Below are 19,539 nucleotides of genomic sequence, written 5' to 3'. Positions count from 1 at the left end.
TCATGAGGTGTTTACATTGGTCTTTCAGTAAACAGAACATGTGAAAGAAAATGACACCATCCTAATTCACAGAAATACAACATAGAATAGTCATAAGTACTATGAACTATAGAGGTAATCATATGGCAAGATTGGTTAAGATAAAACTAATTATCATCAAGTAATCTGGTTTTCACAAAAATAAACAGGTACCCTCGAGGTAGTGTTATCCTATTAGGTGTATTCCACTAGTATTTCAAGCCAAATTATATGATGTGTCAAAACCATTGCAAGACACAAGGTTGGCTATCATCAATGTTACCACATAATGTAAATTAAAAGGATGCTTGACTGCTTCAGTGATCAACTGTTAAAGGTCCCTAGATCATGTCTTGGAACACTTGTGAGTTCAGCTATATCTGATATTATGATTATTGAACTATCGGGCTTGCTAAAACTCAGCCGACTAAGATTTAACCAAGTCTGAGTCGGCCTTGTAACATTCTATCCCATCATTTGCAACATTTTTTCCTACTGGTTACAACACCCATCTTGCTGGTTGTAGCATGTTGTCCCTCATCGGTTGTAGCATGTTGTCCCTCATTGGTTGTAGCACGTGATTTCGTTGATGGCAACATCCTTCATTGACAGTTGTAGCATTTTAGTTAGAATGGTTGTAGCATTTGTTGTCGTACTGCCGCAACATGTTTTGTCGCCTTCTATAGCATCTAGCTGTGCCGCTCGTAGAAAAATAACTACGCTGATGTCACTCGACCGAGACTTCGTTAAGTCTTAGTTGATCGAGTTCTAGACACACCCTTGAACTATTGTTGCGCAAACTCAAACTCATGCATTTTGTTACCCTGAAGAATATCAACTATCTTTCTTTCTTACTGCAACTAGATTTACCACAATTCTAAAGTTTTGTTGGAGAGAAATATGGTTTGAAGGTACATGGAGGCCAGTTCATTATTCTCAACAAATAGTCGCTCCAGAAAAAGAAATATTGCCTGAATTGATCAACACTACCACTACTTCAGGTAAGAAATGTGAGTTCCTTTCATTAGATTTGATAACTGCAATGGTTTTTCCTAATGCCTGACGTCCGCAACGCCGGTGGTGCCAGGGACGATATTTCTAATAGAAAATTTTGCACCTGAAGAGCTCTGAAATTTTCACCACAAACCTCTCACAAGCTGATTTCAGGAGAGAAAAATATAATGGCTTCCTCATAACAAAAGAGCAGAAATAGGAATAAGCTGGTTAATGTCATATGTCCTACAGTGTCGTAAGAGTCATCCACAATCTAGTAGTAACCATAGATTGCACACCCACATGAACTAACTTTAAGTGCTTATCCTCCAGAGTGAACATAGCAAACTACATAGATGATGCCCTATGGTATCCGGGTTCCTCCCATACAACTGCAATGGGTCTCTACGCCATCTTCCCTCGTGAATATTAGTGGCCCAATGACCATGCTCACGGACAGTTCTTCAAGCACACTGAGAGATGTCCTCAGGCACTCGAACATGCAGCATATGTCCAGCAGGGCATCATCCACGGTCTTCTTTGGCCCCTTGAAGAGGTCATCATCTCTGCAAATTATGAGTGCACTGCAGTATATGAATTCGTGTCTGGAAACATCTATGGTAATCAGTCTCACCTCATGATTTTCTTCACTAGCTATTCGTCCATAGTCTAGTAGTAACGATAGATTGCACACCCAACATTTTTTTGAAAATGAGGTTAAACCTCCGGCCTCTGCATCAATCGATGCATGCAGCCATCTTTATTAATTATTCCACAAAGGTCTGACAAGAACATACATCAAATCACCCGAAGCCACCACTCACACCTACAAATTCAATAATGACGAGTGCTCTCACTCCCCATATCTAAAATCAGTGTCATCGCCGATCCATCCACATAACGTATCGGGACTAACAGCCGGTGCAGCAGACCTAGAACGCACACCACATGCACACATTTTAGAAGCCGCCATCTTCATCGGACCACTGGCCTATCTTCAGGAGAGAGATCCGCATCATCGTTACCAGTCCGGACATCCGTCGACGCCACCACGGCGCCCAACGGCGTCACCGCCCCGCACTTGTCCGTCCAGACACGAAGACTCTGGAAGATCTGTCGTGCATAGCACCTGCCAACCAGGCATGACTCAGCGTAGCACCTGTCGGCCAGGCATGACTTGACAGCTCCACCGAAGCTCCGTGCAAGACGGAGCCGCTCCACCTCCTGCCCGTGTTTTCCAGTGCTGCTCCATAAACAATGCTCCCAGGAGAGAAACGGCACCGCAATACCGCCATCGTCCGATCTGAAAAACTAGATCCTAGGGTTTCCCCCGAAGCAGTGTCCATCACTAGCAACTGTCAAGGACCCACATAGTGCGCACCACCACTCAGCCCTCAAGGCGACACCTTCAGGAAGGTCACGGCATCAAGGACGCCGCCGCCGCCCACCGGAGTTAGGGTTTTCACCCAAGAGGCAGTGAGGGTGGAAATGAAGGAGCAGACATAGACCGACATCTCCAAGAAGAAAAGCGGCGCTCTTGAGCATCATCTTCGGGGTGGCCGGCCAGGGCCAACCAAGGGGATTCCCCCAATCTGGATCTCCTCCACCAGCTTCACCCGCGGCCAGGGTCCCAACAACCATGCCGACACCGCCAGGAACCCACCAATCCTTTTTATTTTTGTGAAAACTAGATTCAGGGTTCTCCCCCAATCTAAAGCTCCGTGCAAGGGGGTTGATTGCACACCCAACATGAACTAACTTAAGTGCCTATCCTCTAGAGTCACCATATCAAACTATATAGATGTCTCTACCAATGTAAACACAGTGAGCTACTTAGATGTCCTTCTGATTGCTTATTGTTTTGTGGATGTAGTCAGTAGGAGGGTATTGGCGATGGTATAAAGCTCCCATATTGCTTTTCAACCCCCTGTACACCATGAAATTTATGTTCTCCCTCAACTGTTCATCACTGATTACATAGTACTTGACATATGGTCCCTCCAGAATCAATCTGTAGTTTCGGGTCAGCGGTGTAAGGCGTGACTTGTCATTCAAATCAAGGACATCACCTAAATACACTGTAATCAACTTGATGTCAGGAACAGGAAGACCCACATTGTCAAATGGCATATATGTTGATCCAAACTTAAAGGTACAAAAGATCAAAAGCCCCTTCGGATTCGGATCAACGAGTGCATACATAGGGACACGCAAACAATCCTTGAGTTTGCGCAAGAAAGCCCGTGTCCTAATATCTGGCTGCCCATCACCTCCTGTAATGACCACACAATCAAATTCATGGTGGAATTGCTACGCAGCAAAATCCTCAAAAACATCATCCCTCTGGACTACGAGGATGAAATTGACTAATGCACCTGATGTGACAGTAATCTTATAGATGCCCTCGGGTATCCGTGTTCCTCCCATATAACTGCAATGGATCTCTACGCCATCTTCCCTTGTGAATTTTAGTGCCGCAATGACCATGCTAACAGACAGTTCTTCAAGAACAATGAGATGTCCTTGTGCACTCCGCACTCGAATAGGCAGCATATGTCCAGCAGGGCATCATCCACGGTCTTCTTCTGCCCCTTGAAGAGTCCATCATCTCTGTAAACCGCACTTAGAGAAGGAGCGCAATGTTGGAATAGTTGTATAGGGATAGAACTCATGTTTAAACTTGTATTCCTTTTCTATCTCTTCTTTTATTCTGACTCCTTCTACCAACCTTCTGTCGTTGTTCTGTAACCGATCTGTCGATCGTTTCATCTTGTAAGCCACGACATTGTTCATATAAATATAAGTGCGGCCCGAGCAAAGGGTTCCACACTTCGCAAATATCTTTACATGGTAATCAGAGCGACTTCTTCCTAGATCAAGAGGAGATCACATCTAGCCAAGCCTTTCTTCAACCTTTCGCCATGACCACCGCCTCCACCAACTCCAGCACCATGAGTGCCCTCTCCGCGTCCCTTGCATCAGCATCCACCTTCGCACCTTCCCCATCCTCCAATTTATCCTTCGCCATGTCCGTCAGATCATCACCCCAGGAGAAGCTTACGAGGAGCAACTACCTCATGTAGAAGGCCATCGTGCTGCCCCAAATCAAGGGTGCACAGATGGGCCACCACCTTGATCCGGAGAGCCAAGCGCCACCGGAAACCCTCACCATCACCAAGGATGGGAAGGAGGAGCAGATCGCCAATTTCGCCCGTGCTCTCTGGTATGCACAGCAACAACAAGTTCAAGGTTTTCTGATGGGTTCTCTATCTCGTGAGATACTTGCACAGGTGGTCACCCTTCAGACACCGACAAAGGTGTGGGCATCGATCCATGCCATATTTGCTGCCCAAACTCAAGCTCAAGCCATCAACACTCGGATTGAGCTCAGAAACCTCAAGAAGGGAAATCTATCCATGGCATAATATCTAGCCAAGATCAAGACACTCTCAGATGAGATCGCCTGCACTAGGGCGGTGCTGACAAGAAGCGACATCGTCTCTCAGGTTTTGGTCGGCCTTGACCTCGACTACAACCCTGTCATGTCGGCCCTTGCTGCGCAGGTTGAACCCGTGACTGTCCAGGAGCTATACACGCATGTGCTAAGCTTCGACGCGCGCCTCAATCTTCTCCACGGGATGAACATGCGCCAATCTTCAGCCAACGCTGCATTGCGTGGCCGCGGGGCTGGTAGTGGGCGCGATCACCAGGGGAGGAACCGCAGTAACAACGGCGGCAGGTGCGACCGCGACAACAGTCCAGGCGCGCGACTAGGCGGGGGCGGCTACACCAACTACAACGCTCTTGCTCAGTCTGGAGGGGGCGGCTTTAGCAACAATCATGCCTCCTCTGGATCATCCTCCAACAGTCGTGTTTGGTGCCAATTGTGTAAAAAACCGGGCCATAAGTTCATGGACTATTGGCACCATTACGACGAGGACTATGTCCCTGATGCTCTGTGACACCCCGGATTCAATCGTACACTAACCATACACACAAACGTGTACGATCAAGATCAGGGACTCACAGGAAGATATCACAACACAACTCTAAAATAAAATAAGTCATACATGCATCATAATACAAGCCAGGGGCCTCGAGGGCTCGAATACAAGTGCTCGACCATAGACGAGTCAGCGGAAGCAACAATATCTGAGTACAGACATAAGTTAAACAAGTTGCCATAAGATGGCTAGCACAAACTGGGATACAGATCGAAAGAGGCGCAAGCCTCCTGCCTGGGATCTTCTTAAACTACTCTTGGTCGTCTGCGGGGGCCTGCACGTAGTAGTAGCCACCCTCGGTGTAGTAGGAGTCGTTGAAGGTGGCGTCTGACTCCTGGGCTCTAGCATCTGGTTGCGACAACCGAGAAGAATGGAAAGGGGGAAAAGAGGGAGAAAAGCAACCGTGAGTACTCACCCAAAGTACTCGCAAGCAAGGATCTACACTACATATGCATGGGTATCAGTGTAAAGGGGCAATATCGGTGGACTGAACTGTAGAATGCCAGAATAAGAGGGGGATAGCTAGTCCTGGCGAAGACTACGCTTCTCGCGGCCTCCATCTTGCAGCATGTAGAAGAGAGTGGATGGTAAGTTCACCAAGTATCATCGCATAGCATAATACTACCTGGCGATCCTCTGCTCGTCGCCCTGTGAGAGAGTGATTACCGGGTTGTATCTAGCACTTAAAAGGTTGTGTTTTATTAAGTATCCGGTTCTAGTTGTCATAAGGTCAAGGTACAACTCCGAGTTGTCCTTTTACCGAGGATCACGGCTATTCGAATAAATAAACTTCCTTGCAGGGGTGCACCACATTACCCAACACGCTCGATCCCTTTGGCCGGACACACTTTCCTGGGTGATGCCCGACCTCGGAAGATCAACACATCACGGCCCCACCAAGGCACAATTAAGAGGTCAGCACGCCGGTCTAAATCCTAAGCGCGCAGGGGTCTGGGCCCATCGCCCGTCGCACACCTGCATGTTGCGAACGCGGCCGGAAGCAGACCTAGCCCCCTTAATACAAGCGCAAGCTTACGGTCCAATCCGGCGCGCGCCGCTCAGTCGCTGATGTCAAGAAGGCTTCGGCTGATACCATGATGTTGAGTGCCCATAACTGTTCCCGTGTAGTTGGTTAGTGCTTATAGGCTAGTGGCCAGACTCAGATCAAATACCAAGATCTTGTTAAGCGTGTTAATTGAAGTATCCGCGAACGCCGACCAGGGCCAGGCCCACCTCTCACCTAGGTGGTCTCTGTCGGTGTCAAAACCGGTGGATCTCGGGTAGGGGGTCCTAAACTGTGCGTCTAAGGTCGATGGTAACAGGAGACAAGGGACACGATGTTTACCCAGGTTCGGGCCCTCTCTATGGAGGTAATACCCTACTTCCTGCTTTATTGATCTTGATGAATATGAGTATTACAAGAGTTGATCTACCACAAGATCGTAATGGCTAAAACCCTAAAAGGCTAGCCTGTATGATTATGATTGCCTCTACGGACTAAACCCTCCGGTTTATATAGACACCGGAGGGGACTAGGGTTGTACAAAGTCGGTTACAGAGAAAGGAATCTTCATATCCGAACGTCAGGCTTGCCATCCACGCCAAGGAGAGTCCCATCCGGACACGGGAAAGAGTCTTTTGTCTTGTATCTTCACGTCCCATCAGTCCTGCCCATGTCCCACAGGTCGGACGCTCGAGGACCCCTTAATCCAGGACTCCCTCAGTAGCCCCTGAACCAGGTTTCAATGACGAGGTGTCTGGCGCGCAGATTGTCTTTGGCATTGCAAGGCGGGTTCCTCCTGTGATCACTTCAAAGTACCTAACTTAGAGAGCTGTATTCGGCCTTCCATTTAATGTCGCACCCATCGGCTTCTGTGCCTCCACACCTTCTGCTTCCACGTATCGAGCGAATACGAGAGGTCGGGGTATTTTTTGCACATAACCCCCCCGGCCACGCAAGAAAGGCCTCTATTTAAAGGGATTGGATCTCAGATCCATTCCACATTGAGCAGAAAATCCTTTAGAGTTTTGCCAGGGAAACCATTCAACATGACTAGCGTCCCCAGTTCTTCCTCCCGCCCTGACGGCTCTGAAAAAGGCGATCGGGAGAGATGTTCGGTATCCCACGAGCAGTTGGTTAAGCTCCAAACACAGGGATTCCTTCCCCCCGCGGATCTGGTCCCTGTCCGAGCAGGATTGACCTCCTTCACAGGTGAAGTTCTGGCAAAAAAATTCCCCAATCCAACTAGGGGGGAACGGGTGTGCTTCGCACCCTACTTGTTGAGAGGCGTCGGGTTTCCAATCCACCCTTTCCTCCGAGGACTCCTGGAGTATTACGACCTCCAACTGCACAACCTCACGCCGGCCTCTGTCCTGCACATCGCGGGTTTTGTTGCCCTTTGCGAGCTTTTCCTGGGCTGTGAAGCCCACTTTGATTTGTGGAGGAAGCTATTCTGCCTCGTCCCTCGCAACCAAGAGGGGTTGATATTCAAGGTGGGCGGTGCTGAAGTCTGGCGCATAGCCGGGACCGGATACCTGTCCGGCACACCGAAGAAGGCGCCCCAAGAATGGCCCTCACAATGGTTCTACATTGAGGACGTCGCTCTCCCCGACCCAGTTCGAATGGGTCTTCTCGAATTTGCAAATGCTCCATTGAAGAAACACCACAGCTGGCGCCCTCGGAGCCTCGAGGAGGAAGATAGCGCGGAAGTCCGTCAACTGATGGGCAAGATAAGAACACTTGCCCAGTCTGGACTATCAATAATCGAGGTAATGGCGACTTCCATAGTGCGGGGGGTCTAGCCACTCGAATACAGAGGGCTTCCCATGTGGCACTATAATGGGGAAGATGATGCCTCACGCTGCGGTCGGAAGGGTACAGACACCCCCGCCGCTTTGGCCAAAATATTGGTCGAACTGTACAAAGGGGAGAAAGAGGAGTAAACTCGTCTTAAACGTCAAGATGGATTTTCCATGTACAGTCCTCCTATCTGGGTGAGTTCTAATCCCCCCACTTTACTGAATTCTCTCCCTGAGTCACTTTTAATGGGAATCAACCCATCCATTTGTAACAGGAATGGCGGAAGGTTACCAAGGGGATCCATAGCCCCGCCCCACAACCAGAGGATCACAACTGGGACCTTGACCCCGGATTCGAAGAGGATCCGGATATATTTGTGGAGCTTGAGGATGGAGTATTCTACCAGGCGAGCTATGATGGCATGGAAGTGGCCATCATCGCCGACTATCCTGGCCTCCTCCCTGCCTCACATGTAAGTAATCAAGAGACACCTTTTTCGAAAGAGCTTCCTCATTACGCCTCACCAACCGCACTATTTTGTGCTCTAAATAGGAGGCGCCCGACGCCTCAACGTGCACCAGAGGCATCTCCTAAGAGAGCGGCGCCTGCGCCGAGCAAATCTTCGAAGAGGAAGGCGAATGACAACACGGCAGAGCCTTCATCAAAGAGGTATGGTTTTTTAATCATGCCCCTGGCAGTCACATCAAACTGAGACATTATCCGCTGTGTCTTATCAGGAAAAACGTTCGCCGGACTATGTCCGGGGATCCTGCCGGCCGCGCCTCCACAAGTCAGGCTCCAGACCCTGCCTTAAAGGCAAGGACTGGTATGAGAGTGACGCCGGATTGTCCTTATGCAGAGGATTCAGATGATGTATCCGTCACAAACTCCGAAGTGGAAAGCACTATGAATCATCGGCGCCGGCGGGCCGCTCTTCGCGACCCTGGCTTTACAAAAGAGGCATTCAACGCCTTCAGTTCGGCTGATGCATACATCCGAGCTGCTCGAGATGGGCTTACCAGAGCCACAGACCAACATTTGAAAGATATGCGGGTAAGTACACATTTGTACAAATCTGATTATTATATACCAGTAGCCCCCGAGACTTGAAGCAGTTGATACAACTGATTTAAGGATCATTGTACGACCAGGTGCTCACAGAGAAGAACAACCTGTTGTCTCAAGAGCTGGAAAAGTGTTGGACCCAGCTAGCTGCCACTACCGCCGAACTGGAGAAATCCAAGAAGGCATCGTCTGGTAATGTTCCCCTCCATCGAGAAAATATAATCATATACCAGCAATATTAAAAAATTTTGTATTCTCCATGGCAGGATCGGCGGATCAACTGAAGGAGTCCCTAAAAGTCGCGCAAGCGGGTGAATAAGAGGCCAAAAGGCAACTAGCCGCGGGCGAGCGTGTGCTGACACGAGTCAGGGATGATAACAATAAGCTGCAGGATTCCAACACCCTGCTGGGCGAAGAACTAAAAGACGTGCGGGCCTAGCTGGCCGACTCCGTGAAGGAGAATAAGAGACTACGAGGCGGCATATTCAGTATGCTTTTCAAACTTGCCTCCCTGTAATTCAGCGAGGGCAGGGACTGGCAGATTTATGTCTGCAAGTATGTTGACTGGCCGTTCCGAAGAGGAAATGTCCGGATCTGAAGGCGACCTGCTACAAGAGCTGTCCCAAATGCACGAGCGAGTTCGGCAAGCCATGCAGAGTATTGCCAAGGCTTTATGGCCACCCGCCTCCCCTCCAGGAAGTATGGCGGAGCTCGTGGAGCTATTCAAAGGAGCATGGCAGCGTATTCGATTATGAAAGATATCAGCCTGCCGAGAAGGTGCGCGAGAGGCCTGGGCAATGGTGAAGACACGGTACACCAAGCTTGATCCAAATCATATGGCCCGGGTCGGGCCTAAAGGGTGAGATGGAAAAGAAATTCCAGTTAGTTTAGTATATGACCAAGTAAAGGTAGCCGCCAAATATTCCCAACAGGATTGTAAGCTAGACAGCCTATCAGACGGTATAGAGGAAGAAGTTTTTGAGTCCAAGTGACTATGTACTTCAATTGACATAATTGTCCCTAGCCGGATTGTAAAACGATTGTCATGGCAGACCTTTTCGCTTCGACCTCTGGACCCAAAGGTGCGGAGTGTTTTCGAATACCAAAGCAGCAATATAGACCGGGGTATGCGTGGAAACCAGGCATAGGGGTCATAGTTGCTTGAACAGACAAGTTGTATCCGGCTAGCTATGTTATATTACATTGTAATTGTAAGAAACATCTTCCAGAGAGAATAGTTCCGTTAAGGGTTCCTTTCCCTGGGTGAACATGCATTAGTATGCATGCCCGAACCGTGATTGAAAAAATCGCAGTGTACGTGACATCTGGGGGTTCATAGTGTAATGAGTGTAACACGTCTTTAGTCCGCCGATCGAATATTCCCTTAAGAACGCTAGCTTTCGCTTCACCCAGTCTGAGGTACACGTCCGGATGACTCGGTAGTAACAATCGTAGAGGTGCTCCCTTTATGCCCTAGCCAAACAAACGAGAACGTAGGGCATAAGCACAGGAGCCAGGCAACCTAGCTTGGCCAAAACTTAAGTCACAACGATGCATATAATGGCGAAGAAAAGGTACACATGAGGAAAAAGACACATGTGTGGTGAGCTTGATGCTCGAAAACTAATAATAAGCTTTTGTACAGGAAGCCCCCAGGTATTATGGGCGTACATATTTAAGGATGTGTACGTCATAGATGTGTGGTTTAGCCGCACAAGAGCTTAAAGCTAGAAGAAAAATTAAAGAGAGGAAAAAAATAATGGAAACAAAGGGAGAAGAAGACGAACAAAGAGTCCGGCTCTAGGCGTAGAATCTTCGGAGTCTGGCGGCATTCCACGGGTTAGGCTCTAAGCGGTTGTCCGATGCGTCACGCAGGCGGTATGCTCCTCCAGTGAGAACTTCATCTATGATGAAGGGACCCTCCCACTTGGGCTTGAGTTTGTCCTTTTCCTTCTCTGGTAAGCGTAGAACGAGTTCGCCAATGTTATAAGTCTTGGCCCGCACTTCTCTGCTTTGATATCTGCGAGCTTGCTGTTGATAAAATGCGGAACGGGCTTTTGCGACGTCGCGCTCCTCCTCCAGGGCATCTAAGCTGTCCCGCCGATCAAGCTCGGCCTCTCTCTCTTCATACATGCGCACTCGAGGTGAGTCATGAATAATGCCGCAGGGCAACACAACCTCTGCACCGTACACCATGAAGAAAGGTGTATATCCGGTAGTGTGATTGGGCATGGTCCGCAGCCCCCAGAGTACGGAGTCGAGCTCCTCAACCCAGTGCTTGTCTGATTCTTTCAAAGACCGCACTAGTCTAGGCTGAATGCCGCTCATAATAAGACCATTAGCTCATTCGACTTGACCGTTTGTTTGTAGATGATAGACGGAGGTGTAATCGAGCTTAATGCCCAGGTTAGCACACCAGGCTTTTACCTCATCGGCTGTAAAATTGGAGCCACTATCGGTGATGATACTATGTGGGACACCATAACGGTGCACAACACCGGATATGAAGTCTATCACAGGTCCGGCTTCAACCGTTTTAACTGGTTTGGCCTCTATCCACTTGGTGAATTTATCTACCATGACCAGCAGGTATTTTTTCTTGTGGCTTCCTCCTTTGAGGGGTCCGACCATATCAAGCCCCCAGACCGCAAAAGGCCAAGTAATGGGGATTGTTTGTAGAGCGGTGGGTGGCATATGGCTTTGGTTGGTGAAAAACTGGCATGCGACACAATGTTGGACAAGGTCCTGTGCATCTACTTGGGCCGTCGGCCAATAGAAACCTGTATGGATGGCCTTACTTACAAGGGCCCGAGCCGCGGCGTGGTGACCACCGAGGCCAGCATGAATTTTGGCCAAGAGCTTCCGTCCCTCTTCTTCGGAGATGCATCTTTGAAGTATTCTGGTAGCGCTTTTCTTGTAGAGCTCTCCATCATGGACCTTGTAGGCTTTCGAGCACTGGACAATGCAGCGAGCCTCATTCTGATCCTCAGGGAGCTCTCGCCTATTAAGGTAGGCCAAGAAGGGTCCGGTCCATGGGGCAATTAGTGCCATGATAAGATGGGCCGATGGTGTTACTTCGATGGCTGAGCCCCCGATGATATCGGTATTGTGTTCGGAATCTGGGGGTATACTTGGGTCTGGATTAATGTTGCCGCTCTCCCCTTGCCATACCACGGATGGCTTGAAGAGCTTTTCCAGGAATATGTTAGGCGGGATGGGGTCGCGCTTGGCACCGATGCGAGCGAGGACATCCGCCGCTTGATTACTTTCTCGAGCCACATGATGAAACTCGAGCCCCTTGAACCGAGCCGACATTTTGAGAACGGCGTTACGATAGGCCGCCATCTTTGGATCTTTGGCGTCGAAATCTCCATTTATTTGGGATATTGCATGGTTTGAATCCCCGCGCACCTCCAGGCATTGTATGCCCATGGAGACGGCCATCCGAAGACCATGCAATAAGGCCTCGTATTCGGCTGCATTGTTGGAGTGTGTGTATAATATTTGGAGTACGTACTGAACTGTGTCTCTAGTGGGGGACGTTAAGACAACGCCCGCTCCTAAGCCCACCAGCATTTTGGAACCATCGAAGTGCATGACCTAGTTGGAATATGTGCCGTACTCTTTAGGGAGTTCGGTCACTGTCCATTCGGCGACGAAGTGGGACTGTACTTGGGATTTAATGGCCCGGTGCGGTTTGTATGTTATGTCGAATGGAAGGAGATCAATGGCCCACTTGGCAATCCGGCCCGTGGCATCGCGGTTGTTTATTATGTCATTGAGTGGTACTTCGGAAGCCACCGTGATCGAGCAGTCTTGAAAGTAGTGTCGTAGCTTCCGGGATGCCATGAAGACCGCGTATGCTATCTTTTGGTAATGATGGTACCGGGATTTGCACTGTGTGAGGACGGTGAATACGTAGTATACCGGTTTCTGAAGTGGGAATTTGTGTCCGTCCTCCTCTCGCTCGACAACGAGCACCGCGCCCACCACCTGGTGTGTTGCTGAGATGTATAATAACATGGGTTCGCCGATGTTCGACGCGGCCAGGATTGGGTTGCTCGCTAAAAGAGCCTTTATCTCTTCTAGTCCGGCCGTTGCCGCATCCGTCCACTCGAAGTGGTCGGTGCGTCGGAGAAGGCGATAAAGCGGCAATGCTTTTTCTCCTAGTCTGGAGATAAAGCGGCTTAAAGCTGCCACACATCCGGCTAGTTTTTGGACCTGTTTAAGGTCTGTTGGTGTGGCCAATTGTGACAAAGCTCGGATTTTGGCTGGATTTGCCTCAATTCCTCTATTGGAGACGATGAAGCCCAGCAGTTTTCCGGCAGGAACACCGAAAACACACTTTTTCGGATTGAGCTTGATGTCATATGTGTGGAGGTTGTCGAATGTGAGACGCAGATCATCTATCAATGACTCGACGTGTCTTGTTTTGATGACGACGTCGTCCACATATGCTTCAACTGTCTTCCCGATCTGTTTCTCCAAGCATGTTTGAATCATGCGTTGCTTGGTGGCGCCGGCATTTTTAAGTCCGAAGGGCATAGTGTTGAAGCAGAATGGCCCATATGGGGTAATGAATGCCGTTGCGGCTTGGTTGGACTCCTTCATTTTGATTTGATGGTATCCGGAGTATGCGTCGAGGAAACACAGTGAGTCATGTCCTGCAGTGGCATCAATAATCTGATCGATGCGAGGAGGGGGAAGGGATCCTTAGGGCAGGCCTTGTTGAGGTCTTTGAAATCGACGCATAGGCGCCATGATTTATCCTTATTTGGTACCATCACCAGGTTCGCTAGCCAGTCCGGGTGTTTTATTTCTCTGATGAATCCGTCCTCGAGTAACTTGGCTAGCTCCTCCCCCATAGCTTGTCGTTTGGGTTCGGAAAAGCGCCGCAATGTTTGCTTGACCGTTTTATATCCCTTCAATATATTGAGGCTGTGTTCGGCCAACCTATGTGGGATTCCTGACATATCTGAAGGGTGCCGGGCGAATATGTCCCAGTTCTCGCGCAGGAACTCTCATAGCGCGGCGTCGACCGTTGGGTCCAGTTGTGCCCCGATGGATGTGTAACGCCCACGATGCGGCTATATCTCCCACGTGTCGAGGCACGACTTAGAGGCATAACCGCATAGTGGTTTTGTCGCAAGAAGGGTCATCTTCACACAATCCCATGTAATGAACAAGAATGGGATAAAGAGTTGGCTTACAATCGCCACTTCACACAATACATGAATATAATTCATACATCATCCAAAATACAATCATAAAGACCGACTACGGTCAAAATCCAGATGAAAATAAGACAACCCCAAATGCTAGATCCCCGATCGTCCCAACTGGGCTCCACTACTGATCATCAGGAAAAGACACATAGTAACGACCACGTTCCTCGTCGAACTCCCACTTGAGATCGACGCCATCATCTGCACTGGCATCGTCGGCACTTGCAACTATTTTGGTAGAATCTGTGAGTCACGAGGACTCAACAATCTCACACCCGGGAGATCAAGACTATTTAAGCTTGTAGGAAAGGATGGTGTAATGAGGTGGAGCTGCAGCGGCAAAAGCATATATGGTGGCTAGTATACGCAAGAAAGAGCGAGAAGAGAAGCAATGGGACGGTCGTCATCTAGCAATGACCAAGAAGTGATCCTGAACTCCTACTTACGTCATACATAACACAGACCGTGTTCACTTCCCTGACTCCGCCGAGAAGAGACCATCACGGCAACACACACAGTTGATGTATTTTAATTGGGTCAAGTAACAAGTTCTCTACAACCGGACATTAACAAATTCCCATCTGCCTCATAACCACGGGGACGGCTTTCGAAAGATAATACCCTGCAGGGGTGTCCCAACTTAGCCCATCATAAGCTCTCACGGTCAACGAAGGATAAACCTTCTCCCGGAAAGACCTGATCAATCTCGGAATCCCGGTTTACAAGACATTTCGACAATGGTAAAACAAGACCAGCAAAGCCGCCCGAATGTGCCGACAAATCCTGATAGGAGCTGCACATATCTCGTTCTCAGGGCACACCGGATGAGCAGTCCGTACAACTAAAACCAATCCCCGAGTTTCCCCAAGGTGGCGCTGCAAAGGGCTCTAGTTTGGACCTGCAAACAGAGGAACACTGGCCCGGGGGTTTAAAATAAAGATGACCCTCGGGCTCTAGAAAACCCGGGGGAAAAAGGCTTAGGTGGCAAATGGTAAAACCAAGGTTGGGCCTTGCTGGAGGAGTTTTATTCAAGGCGAACTGTCAAGGGGGTCCCATAAATCACCCGACCGTGTAAGGAACGCAAAATCAAGGAACATAATCCCGGTATATTAGTAACTAGGGCGGCAAGAGTGGAACAAAACACCAGGCATAAGGCCGAGCCTTCCACCCTTTACCAAAATATATATAGATGCATTAATTAAATAAGAGATATTGTGATATCCCAACATATCCATGTTCCGACATGGAACAAACTTCAACTTCACCTGCAACTAGCAACGCTATAAGAGGGGCTGAGCAAAAGCGGTAACATAGCCAAACAACGGTTTGCTAGGAAAGGATGGTTAGAGGCTGACATGGCAAAATGGGAGACATGATATAGCAAGTGATAGGTAGCGGAGCATGGCAATAGAGCGAACAACTAGCAAAGCAAAGATGGAAGTGATTTCGAGGGGTGGTCATCTTGCCTGCAAGATTCTCAGAGTTGTCGAAAGCTTGATCCTCGTAAGCGTACTCAACAGGTTCCTCGTTCACGAACTCGTCTCCCGGCTCTACCCAAGACAAGAACACAAACAAACGGAACCACAATCAACAACGAGAAATGCACAAGCAACATGATGCAAAACATGTATGATATGCGAGATATGATATGCGATGCATATGCGTGCTCCGGAAGGAAAATGATGAACATGACAGTAACTTGGCAAACCAAGTATGCCACTGGAAGGATGAGATGATATCGGTCGAAATCGATATAAAGATCACCGGAAACGGATGCACGGTTTGCAAATGGCAAGCAAAACAAGAATGACACGAATCTGCGATTAACAGCATGATAGCACTTAAAATGCAACAAGCAACAATGCTACAGCACTCCAACATAGCAACAAAGCATATGGCAGTAATCTGCAAGAGATTCTTGACAAAAGATGAACACTGAGCTACGGCTAGTTCACAACATAACAGGATCACAGACTCTGTGAAAAACTGGACATGGCAGAAAACAGCATCAGGTAGCAATGTTCAGAGCACGAAATCAACATGCTACAGGAACTTAACATAGCACAACAAGGCATGGCAGTCTTCTACTAAATGCACATGACAAAAGTCCCTTAGTGAGAATAAGCCAAAAAGGACCAGAAGATATGATGGCAAGCATGTAAACATAGCAAGTTTCGTTATCAAGTTTCAGACTTAGCAGAAAACAGAGCATGGCAGAAACAATAATATGTAGGCCTCTTTGTGAGCTTGATGCACTCACTACAGAGCAATTCATGACAAAACAAGCATACCTACAGCAAGATGGCATGTTTATGAAGCTATCCATGGGAAGAACAAAAGCATAGCATGTATGGATCAACTACAACAAGCTTGGCAAAATTGCATATCATGTTAAGAATCTGCCAGAAATATTTTATAGCAAAAGTAGAGCAAGATTGAGTCATGCTATGCACTCCATAATTGCAAACAAGGGAAGGAATGGAGCAATCACAACTATAGCTACAAAACATCCTTAATGAATATCTCCAAAATATGCATGGATCTCTCTGTAGCATCAAGTTTACATGGCAACAAAATAACAGCAGACATGGACTTAGAGAAATCACCAAGTCCCTGAAATCAGAAACATTACGGAGCCTACTTTGCATGCTTGCGCTAGTTACCACAGAGATCACAAAAATACATGGCATACACCCTTGGAAAGATGGCATGGCATACTTCAAAACACATGTAGAGCTCATGCCCATAAGATGCACAGATTTAAAGATACAAAAATGACAAATCTCCAAGTTCTGATAAGAACCAGAGAATAACAGCAACTAGCCCTCTTCCAACAGAGATTTGGGCATCAACATTACCTCTAATGAACATGGTGCAATTTAACAAAATGTAGAGCATCACGAGACGAACAATTTGACATATTACACGCGCGAATCGGAGCTACATGCAAGAAGTTATGCAACTATGAACAGAGGCACTTGCTGTAAAAGTCCAAGACTTGGAAAATTAGAGGGGGGCTCGGGGTCAACCTGCGCGTTGACCGGATCTGGATCCCGATCGGGAAGAGCTCGAGCTCGGCTCGGGGCGCCGCTGGACGACGATGGAGGAGGAGAGGGAGGCCGGTGGCGGGGCAGGTCCGAGGCGGTGGGCGGCGCCGCGGCGGCGGGGGTCGGCGCCGGCGCGGGGAGGCGGTGAGGCGGCGGCGGGTCCGGCCGGCGGGTCGGCGATGGCGGTAGCGGCGGCCGGCGGCGAGGCGCGAGGGCGGCGGCGCGGTGCGGGCGCGGAGGCCGGGCGGCGGCGGGCGCGCGGGCCAGCTGCCGGCCGGGCGGGCCGCGGCGTACGGGCGCGGGCGACGGGGACACGTGGCGGCGGTGGTGCAGGAATTTCGTCCGGCGCCCGGCGGACGTGTCCGGCGCGCGGAGGGACGAATCTAGGGTTTGGACTGCGTTTGTTATTTCGGGATGCTCACATATTTATAGGTAGAGGGAGCTAGGAGAGTCCAAATGAGGTGCGGTTTTCACCCACACGATCGTGATCGAACGACCTAGAGCATGGAAGAGAGTTTGGTGGGTTTTGGGCTGGTTTTGAGGGGGGTTTTTGCTGGACACTCAAATGGACTTTGCGGATCCCGGTTAACCGTTGAAGTACCAAACGACCTCCAAATGGAACGAAACTTGACCGGTGGTCTCCGGGTGGTATAACAAGGCCACTTGACAAGCCTCGGTCCATTCCGAGAAAGTTTGACACCCGCACACGACAGAAAACAAGAGGGGTGCACCGGAGGAGATAGGAGCGCCGGATTGCAAAACGGACAACGGGGAAAATGCTCGGATGCAAGATACGAACACGTATGCAAATGCAATGCACATGATGACATGATATGACATGCATGACATGAACAAAAAACAAAATGAAAAATAAAACCCGACCACGGAGGGAATATCATAGCACATAGCCGAAAATGGCAAGAGTCGGAGTTACAAATATGGAAAGTTACATCCGGGGTGTTACAGGATGCTGTCTTCTTGGTGTCCGTCGGGTGGACCGGAAATTTGACTATTTCATCTGCTGGTTTAAAGGAGGTGGATTTGGGTCGCTCGTCCAGGATTACGTCGTCCCTATCCACCGTGGAGCATAGTGCGGTTAACTCTTCGGCCGCGAGGGCTTCAGAAAGTGCCTCGAGGGCCAAGGATGCAGTTTTGTTTTCGGCGCGGAGTGATATGTCCGGATCACTAGCAAGAGTGATAATGCCATTGGGCCCGGGAATCTTGAGCTTCATGTACCCATAATGAGGTATAGCCTGGAAGCGTGTAAATGCATCTCGCCCCAATAGGGCGTGATATCCACTATTGAAAGGGGCCACTTGGAAGGTTATCTCTTCGGACTGATAATTCCCCGGCGTGCCGAATACCACGTCGAGCGCGATTTTTCCCGCGCATCGCGCCTCCCGACTGGGAATGATTCCTCGGAAGGTCGTGCTACTTTGCTCGATGCGGCTCCTGTCTATTTCCATTTTGTTGAGTGTATACTCGTAGATGAGGTTTAGTCCGCTGCCTCCGTCCATGAGCACTTTGGAGAGCCGAAAACCGTCCATAATTGGATTGAGGACCAAGGCGGCTGGTGCCCGGACTGTCCGGAATTTTGGTTCATCACTGGCATTGAAAGTTATGGTCGTGTCGTTCCATGGGTTTATTGCTGCAACTTGGCATACTTCGGCGAGGTCGCAGAAGGCCCTTTTGCGCCAATTGTTTGAAGCGAAGGTCTCAAAGACTGTCAATACGCTGAGGTCATCATGTTCCGGGGGGTGTTGCCTTGGGGTATTTTTGGTGACGATATCCTCGCCGCTCTTGGCCACTTGCCGGAGTATCCAACATGCTCTAAGGCTGTGGGTTGGTGTGGTATCCGGTGTTGTGTGTATTTTGCATGGCCTATCGAGCCATCCCACCAGAACGGTTCCGCGCCCCGTAATGGGCTTAGATTTCTTTAATATTGGGTCGGGCGCCCCGCGAGGGTGCGCCCTTTTTGCCCGGACGAGGGGTTGAGTGGAAACCGATGGTTCCCAGCGAGCTGCCTGAGTTTTCCAGGTGCTCTCCATTGCGCAGTACTTCTGTACTATGGTTGCCAAGTCAGCGAAGTGTAATACGCGACGGCGGTTGATGGCGTTGAGGATTCCTTCATCCGTGCAATTATTGCAGAATACCGAGATCGCGTCTTTGTCGCGACAATCTTTAATCTTGTCTTTGACAAGGAGGAATCTAGCCCAAAAGTGATGGACTGTTTCCTGAGACTGCTGTCGTAGGTACATGAGATCGCGTATATCTGGGTGGGTGGGTGGATTTAAATATGAACCCTGACCCAATTTGGGATCCGGAGTTTGAGAAACTTCTGAGCTTAATAGTTCGGGCTCCGGGATATCAACCGATTTTTCAGGTCC

The 19,539-nt window shown here is 49.2% G+C and overlaps 1 pseudogene; it reads right to left on the bottom strand.

Moving 5' to 3' along the window:
- Window positions 1–2,844: 2,844 nt before the first annotated feature.
- On the bottom strand, window positions 2,845–4,039 carry LOC141042787 (DNA topoisomerase 6 subunit A3-like; annotated as a pseudogene).
- Window positions 4,040–19,539: the final 15,500 nt, after the last annotated feature.

Source organism: Aegilops tauschii, chromosome 3, assembly GCF_002575655.3.
Source record: "Aegilops tauschii subsp. strangulata cultivar AL8/78 chromosome 3, Aet v6.0, whole genome shotgun sequence".
Classification (NCBI taxonomy): domain Eukaryota; kingdom Viridiplantae; phylum Streptophyta; class Magnoliopsida; order Poales; family Poaceae; genus Aegilops; species Aegilops tauschii.
Note: the sequence above shows the minus strand (reverse complement) of the source record. Positions and strands in the feature narration are given on the sequence as shown.